The following is a 7179-nucleotide window of genomic DNA, read 5'->3' on the forward strand; positions in this document are numbered from 1 at the left end:
TTTAGGAGTCTGGATTTGGCTCATAAACTCATTTGCCTCAGGTTTCATTTAATATGCATGGATTTAATCTTGTATGATCTTGCAGACGTAATATTGTTTAATCTTGTAAATTTGATTTAATTGTATGATTTACCTAAGTGAATGCCTTGTTTACCTTTTTGTGACTGCACACAAAAGCACTGCGCAATGACAAGGCAGAGGTCTGGGATCCTCACCCATCAAGAGAAACCTGTTGGCCTCAGACCTGAGAAAAAAGTCTAGATTGATGGCAGTTAACTTTACAGTCAGGAGCTAATTCAATAAAGATCTTTTTTCACCCAGTACGTCTCTATAGCTGAGCCTAAAATGAGACAGGATAGGAGACAGTAACCCAAGCGCTGTGAAAGGGCGTCTGATTTGCTACATTAAAGGAAAACTAGGGCCGTCAAGCAGCGTTAAGCACCGCTCTCATAAACTCCTGTCACATACTATATACTGGCTGTGAATGAACTGCACCATAACCTGTAAGTGACCTCTCTGTCTGTATTATAATTCAGAGGTCAAAGACAGTTCCAGGCTGAGTGGTCAACTTTGGTCAATGTTCATAGACATTATGATGTTTTATCTGACTGGCACATACCGAATTACAAATCTTCCAAATTAATTGTAACCATTATATAGACTAATAACCACAAACATGCCATCAACCAGCAAGTGAAGCCATCTAGGATTAGAGTTAAGGCAAACTGGGGTGGGGTTCTGAATGAGTAGCTCAGTGACCAACTACGCAGTACGTACAGTATTAGTAACTTGACATAAAGTAACAATTACAGCTGTGAAAGACAGTCCACAGTGAACAGATGACCATTATTAAACAGGTAAACCATGGGATGTACCACTCTCCACTGTAAGCGGGCAAAAAAACTATAACCAGGAAAGCTATACCCAGGAATACATGCTTTCAACCTACAGGTTTCCTACCATCCTCAAAGCAATGTGGCAAAGGTTTATATGCAAGAACAAAATAATATTTGATTAAGTAGCAAGACAGAGCTTAAATCAGTCATATTCTATTTGCTCTTTGCACAATATGACAATGAATCTGAGCAGGAGCTGGCAGTAGTAGCAGCTGATCAATGTCAGTGTTGATAGTTTAATGGCTGCAATTTCTTATGTCTACCTGAAATCTCATTTAGTCATCCCTTTTTGCAGTCAAAAATAATGTCAGGATTTTATTTTATTTTTTAATTAAAAGTACAGTTTTAATTAAAAAATAAAATAAAATCCTGACATTAAAGAAATATAATTAATATTCAAGGGCATGTTAGTGTCTGTGTTTGATTGACAGCAACTGCCCCATCAGAGGATCAACAATCAAAGTAAACAAACTTGCCCTGCAGCTTACAAATCATAGGCAGACATCGTTACTTGTTTATCTGCTGGTAATGACTCACTCAATATAACCTTTGTCATGGTACATTAGGAAAGCACAGGTGTCAATAATAAAATTAATTATGGCTGGATTTCATTTAGCTGTTTCACTTGCAGGGTCCTGGTATAATTAATGTTATTAGTAACACCTGTGCTTTTCTTACCCTGACAAGTCACAACGTCTGCTGGCCAATTTACGAATGAAGGCGAGAGCTGTCCCTCGGTTTCTTCATCCTGCTATCATCATTTCAACTATTCAAGGTAATCACTGTACATGAAAACACTGTTAAAACTTTAAATAAATGTTTGTTAATCATTTTTGCAACACTCAGTATTTGAAAAGTATGTGTGTTTTGTATTTGTATGCTGTTTCTGGCTAACCCAGTCAGCATTTAAGATAGGTGTTTATTCTTTGTTCTGCTTATGGTGCACGAAAAAGTCTAAACTTGTAAACAAATGTTTGTTCATAATTTTTGCTAATTCATGGTTGCTCAATATGAAAAAATATGTACATTTTGTACTTTTATTGTTTAACAGTTTTCAGATAATGCACTCAGCTGTTTAGCTAGCTACCACAGTTCGTCAAGACATTAAAGTTATTTCCATTTACTTTATCAGTGTAAGAAGCAGTGGCATGCTGTCAGCAGTGCTTGCCCAGTTAAAGCTAAAAATAGGCATCAATTAAGACAATATCTCTCCTTATATCCAAACTCAGAGCAGCTTTTTATCCCATAAATAATCAGATGCCTGTTTGCATTCACCATGCAATTTACTGCCCCCTTGTGGTGACAGCATGGTATTGTGTAAGAAAGCTAGCTTATTACCAGCTATAGTATGAATCGCTTCTGTCATTTTCACGGTTGTGACCTGTTCCATTCTGAAAGGATGGATCTTGTTGGGGGGGTGGTTACATGCACATTGAGGTTAATCCCGGGATCTTTTACAAGTGACTAGATAGCGACCTATGTGCTTGGCAAATTGTCTTGGGCCAGTTTCACAAAGATATTTTAGATTGGTCTGTAGTGTTAGGCCCGTCTTAATTTTGCCTATAGATTGATACCTTACCCCCCAGGCTAACTTAGGCTAAAGACCAAAGTTACAATGGTCACAGACAGTGACGTGCTGACCAGAAGCAGATTAGTTGCAGTAGTTTCCTCTGACACTGCGGGACAGACCTCTCTTCTCGGACCAGACGCAGCTGACCCTTACTCCCCATCTGATTAATTGGCCCCCTTTATGCTGCCCCCTGCCTGTCCTTCTCTGTTGTCTCATTCTGACCGTCCAAAGACAGGGTCGCTAAGAAAAATAAACACCGACAGTACCACTTTTTTCTGAAGCCCGTGTTTGTTGACATGTAACTTGCATTTAAATCGTTAGCAGCTAGCTACCGGCTCAACCATTAGCATACCAAAACCACCGTCACAAAGTAAAACTTTTGTATCTTTTGACTGCTGTCTCCCAATAAATCACTAGAGGCATAATTAGCCTAATGTTACCTGTGTTTTCTGTCTGTTCCTATCGACTGGTAGTTAGCTTCTGTCAGCGCCAGCCGGTGTGGGTTGGTGGGGCTCCAGTCGCAGCGCTGTTGACCCCACATACTCCGCTTTCTCGACCATCGTTTATCCCCCAAAACAGAGGCGACTGCCCATCGCGTATCATAAGTTCCATATTTGTAGTGTTTAAACTTTTTCCGTGGTCCTCCTCCCGTTTTAGGATTTATTCTTTTAAACAATTCTTTCTTTGCATCTTTTGCCATGCTTTACCACACTTTGAAAGTCTTTGATGCTCCTGTCAGCGGTGGGATCAACAGTCTACTGTCGCCCAATTTAAGTTTTTCTTTTTATTGTTACACTCTTTGCTTAATTACCCAGGTAAAACGTCCTTGTAACTGCACTTCCAGTGCACAAACATTTTCAGCTGGCCTGAAAGTTGAGAGTTGAGCGGTTGGAAACAGTGACTGGTCGGCCATTTTTTTTTTTTTTTTTTTTTTTTTTTTTTTAAAGTTTCAATTTACCCAGAATTCGTTGTACCGCAGTTCAATTTAAGGTAGTCAAGGACTAAACTACTTTGTGCAACGAATGAATTTAGACGTCTTTCTTAAGTTTATTTGCTATATTTGAGCCATAGTCAAAGTCTATCTTCGTGAAACCGGCCCATAATTGTCTCAGCTTCTACCGTTCTGAGATCAGTGCTACTGCATTACACGCATGCGCAGACGTGTGTAAACTAAACTTGGCATTGAGAGGCATGTAGACATAGCATGTAGCATGTAAACCAGCAAATTACACGATTTATCATCTCTGTGCAAGATCTGCAGTAAGTTTGAAACAGAATATTGTTACAAAAGTAGTGGAGGTCCTTTGTAATCCTTCCAGGATTAGCTGAGTAAGTAGTTTGTGTGCATAGCTGGAGAGTAATGAGGCTGATGCCTGGAGCACAGTTAGCTTGATAGTTACAAGTTAGGAGTGGCTGTTTGTGTTACGGCTACAACTCATCAAGACCAAAGTCTCCCCTTCGCATCCCAACTAGAGTCCAGACTATGAGCCAAGAAAGGTTAACAACTCTGAGGCTGGAAAATGCAGGATTCTGCATTGCGACTGGAGTGTGTCATTGTCAGTTAATCAGGTAAATATTTTTGATAGAGGTGATTATTTGATATTTTTCCATACTGCACATTTGATATGTTTGCTCTTAATTCACAAGAAAAATCATAATGCTTATTCAGCCAGTAAAGTGAAAAGTGAAGATGCCCAGGCAGAGATCAGCAAGATGCATGGGAGATACACTCAGCATAGGAAAGACAGGCTGCACAAAACCACGAGATAGGACAGGCCCTGAACTACTGAAGCTACAATAGACAAATGAAAAAAAAATCTAGACTGTATTTCATATGCAAGATGCAAGTTATGTTGTACAGTAATTAAAAAGAAAATTAAAAAGTTGTTAAAACCACCCTGCCCTGGGACTGAGTGTACTGCCATGCAAATGGTGCTTTTTTCTTTTTTTCTTTTTTATTAATTTGCATTAATACTGGTGTGCTGGTTTCTTCACCCCTCTCCCTCACTAGTCTCCCTATTTTAGGGCACACCACATGAAGCCAACACATCCAAAGGCCAAGAGAGACCAAATTCCTGGTAAGACAGCAAACACCTTTACTGGCATTAGTAATTATAATGTAATTAGATGTTGCTTACATTACTTATTATTACAAAATAAAGGAATAGAATTATTGTAAATCTTAATCACATTGTGACATTCTTTATTTAAATACTAGCTTATACATTATTATGTGTATTATTATTTCATAATTTTTGCTAGATGATAGATATAAAATACCTTTTTAAAGATGTACCTGTCAACAGGAAAATAACTTAAAAAATACAATTTTATTATATGTAATATTTTCTCTAAGGTTGGCTTTGACAACACTGTATGACTGAAACGGATGGGACTAGCAGTTACTCAGATAAACCAGCAGCACTGTAAACAAGCTAATGGCAACAAGTGAAAGGTAAGCACAATTTTCTTACTTCGCTGTCAGAATAAGTTGTCTACCCAGATTGGGTAAACTGCAAGTACATCCATTTTTATTTTTGAGAAAGCTGAATGAACAATACGAAGTAAGCCACTATTAAGACTTATCAATTCCTTGAGGATCCCTTAGGGTTCTAGTATTTGCACTGGGATGAAAGTTAAGCTTTCGCTCCAGCTTTAGCATCAGATTGGAGGTGCAGTATTTAGCCAGGGAGGGGCAAGGGACTGTCTCCTCCTAGCCAGGCCTGACGCCTTAACCAGGCTTTTACAGTAGGAAGGAGTGAAGCACACCGAGGTTTACCACCATGCTGGGATCACCAGTTTAATGGAGGCTCGCCCTATCCCACATTCAAACCCTGCATCTCTTGGCTCCTTTCCGGCAGCTGGGGTATACTGGGGAGCGTTCCCATGGAAAAGCTGTTAAAATGGCCATGGTAGTGAGGATGAGGAACAAGTTTCCATCATGTTCTAAGTAGCTACAAAGAGATTCACATATTGCTCTGCCATATAGACTTCTCTACTGTAAGGTAGTCCTATTAATTGTGTTGTAGTGGGTTTTTAGTGGCCAGTTGGAAGTTTTGTCTGCATTTTCTTCCTGCCTTTTTCCATACTAGTGGTTACAGGTGTGTGTTTTGTCAGGTTTTTTTCCTCCTGACGTTTCAGCTGACATATGAGGGGTCTGAGCGAACTTGTTTTTGCATCGTCTCCATGTTGCTATGCAGACTGACTTTTCCGTTGGCTGGGTTTCACCGTCGTCCTTAAAGACAAGCCTGTTCCTGATTGTTCCGGATCATAAGGCCGAATCAAATTAGGGACTGGTAATGGCCATAAAGTCCATGTCTGAGGCATTATACTCAAGGGCGTGGGCCCACCTCACATTTCCCATCCGCATTTCCTTTCGTCCCCCTTTCTGAGCGGGTTTGTCAGCTTTTTTTCATTACCAACTAATCTGGAGGATTTGTAACTAAAACAACAAACGCATAAAAAAGCACAAATCAGTGGGAGAGAGTGATGTTCCACATATCAACAGTATGTTCATAATTGGCCAACTCATACATCATGCTTGTTCTTCCATGAGTGGGCCCCATGCTTTGCTGTTGTTTGTAAAATCCAGTAATGTCCTACATTGCTGTGACTCAAGGTACATGTCCTGCTATGTCTTGTGTGTGTTTTTTTGTTTTCAGTAAATATGGAAATCCTACTACCTTTACCCGCTAAGTATTAGTAACTAAAATACTAAAAATCTTAAATTCATTTTCCTGTCTATTACAATTGTAGGCACTTTACACATGATCTGTATCACCATGTGGGAGCATTTGAAACTGCTTAAATATGTAAACAGTAGCCACCATACAATTACTAATTACTAAGTGACTGTGGCTGTTGTTTGGTTAGTTTTATCCTCACATACCCTGTCCCCTGGGCATGTGAACACTGAATTATTGTTTGCTTTAAATATCAATTATTAAAAAGAACCAATTTTGAAATGTTTCCAGACTCCAACTTATGAAATATTGGAAGCTCTTGTGTTATCATCAATTTTTTTTTTCTTCTCTGCGGGACCCTTAGGCTTTGAAATTATATTGTGGCATTTTGTTGGCGCAATATACTCCACACTCCTTTGTTTGGCTTTTGATGTTTAAGATCAGCACCGTAATGATTACTTTCTTGCTCAACACCTGTCATTCTAGTTTAGGTTCTCACATATTCTGACTTGCAGAATTCCCTTGGAAATAAAAGCAGATATGATCTCTGTTTACTTTGCTATAGCAGCTAAGTCAGTATCTCTGCTCTGATTGCTCAGTCTACATGCCTTCCTACAGGCATTACAGCAGTAGCAAAGTGCCAAAATTGTGCTGCAATCAAACATTCATTCTTCCAGATCCTCCTAGGACATTACACTTACATCACACTTAATAAGCGATCCATACACAAGGGAACGGTTAAATAATTTTACATGATAGGAATCTTGCTAATTAATAACACTAATTGCTAGGGGTCTTGTCTGATAGCTTGTAAACAAAATGTTTATGCATGGGTTTCATGCAGTTTTTCGCCCAGTCTGCAAAATATACAGATTAGGTTGATTGAAGGATCTAAATTGTATGTATGTGTGAATGTGTCTGTATCCGTCTCTCATTTTCTCATTTATTTAAGCCTTGAATATCATTGAGGTTGCCCTCATTTGCAACGATGTCGAGGTACATAGAAAGTTAAAAGTTCAAATTCAGTGAA

At 39.1% G+C, this 7179-nt stretch overlaps 1 long non-coding RNA gene across 1 annotated transcript; it reads left to right on the forward strand.

The window, feature by feature from the left end:
* The first annotated feature begins 3837 nt into the window (after nucleotides 1-3837).
* LOC130171096 (uncharacterized) lies at nucleotides 3838-4902 on the forward strand. The gene is made up of 3 exons (XR_008828077.1): nucleotides 3838-4035; nucleotides 4478-4544; nucleotides 4823-4902. It is a non-coding gene; the product is annotated as an uncharacterized LOC130171096 (long non-coding RNA).
* The last annotated feature ends 2277 nt before the right edge of the window (nucleotides 4903-7179 follow it).

This window comes from Seriola aureovittata, chromosome 6, assembly GCF_021018895.1.
Source record: "Seriola aureovittata isolate HTS-2021-v1 ecotype China chromosome 6, ASM2101889v1, whole genome shotgun sequence".
NCBI lineage: Eukaryota > Metazoa > Chordata > Actinopteri > Carangiformes > Carangidae > Seriola > Seriola aureovittata.